This window comes from Etheostoma spectabile, chromosome 2 (assembly GCF_008692095.1).
Source record: "Etheostoma spectabile isolate EspeVRDwgs_2016 chromosome 2, UIUC_Espe_1.0, whole genome shotgun sequence".
In the NCBI taxonomy this organism is placed as follows: domain Eukaryota; kingdom Metazoa; phylum Chordata; class Actinopteri; order Perciformes; family Percidae; genus Etheostoma; species Etheostoma spectabile.
This window is the reverse complement of record NC_045734.1, coordinates 3,966,470-3,967,639: the sequence shown is the minus strand read 5'-3', so window position 1 is coordinate 3,967,639 and position 1,170 is coordinate 3,966,470.

Sequence of the window (1,170 nt, the reverse complement as noted above, 5' to 3'; positions counted from 1 at the left end):
CTCAGATTGGACAGATGGTCTAGCTAGCTGTCTGGATTTACCTTGCAGAGATCTTAGGAGCAGTTCCTCAGAAATCTACCAGAAATTAGAATTACAACAAAAAGAAAATGGAAGGTAACGAACATCCGGCCTGAAAGAGTGACAGTAGGCGGAATTTCAGGCGGCACCGGAGCAATGCTAGAAGTGGAACGTTGTGGATATAGACTAGGTTACACTGGGCTAATAGACTTTTAGACTTTATACTTTATTGTCCCCAAAGGGAAATTCTTAGTCACAACACTAAATACAGCACGCTTACAGAAAAACAGAAGTAGAAACAGAATGATATAGAGGAAAATAACACAGACAGACCGATAACACATCAGTGCCACTTTGTCTGTTATCGGTCTGTCTGTGTTATTTTCCTGCATGTCATTCTGGCAGCAATGTTGGTTCCACGTACAAGTTTGACCCGGTTTGTGACAGAAACTTTAATTGCATGCCACACTGTGCAAGTCAGATAGGTCTAATGTCCACAGTGGGACCTAGGACAACATTTTGGATTAAAACCAGAAGATCTGAGCACGTTCAAGTCAAGTCAAGTCAGTCAAGTTCATTTCATCCATAAAAATGTAAATTACAGTGCTCATTCCCACCGTAATACCCATAAACACTAGAGCATAAATACAATACAATAAATACACTATACAGTACAATAAAAATGTTACATTTAAAGTGCTTGATGTGTTGTCTGATAGTCTGAGGTAGAAAAGCGAGAGAGCATAACGCATAGTTCGTGTCACAGACTACCACTAGGCTCCATAACCCTGCCAGTCTGATTACCATGAAGAGGGTGACCCGGGTCCCTCGTTAATTTCATTGTCATTTTACATTTTTTCCAGACAAGCGTCATATACTTTTTTTTGTTTTTTTTGGGGGTGTTTTTCCCATCCTCCCGAGTCACCACAAAAAATTCCTTCATGTATCCACATGTAGCGTGTGTAGTCTTGTGCATTGTGTTGTTATGTCTCGTACTCTATCTTGCTATAATGCTGATTCTGATTCTGTTTCTGATACATCTGAAGTGAAGTGTGCGCATGCGCTGAAAGGTGCAAGCTGCCTGTTGCAGTGCTCCGTCTCTGTCTTCTTACTACTGGTGCTACTATGACACAGAGTTTCCCTTCGGGGATT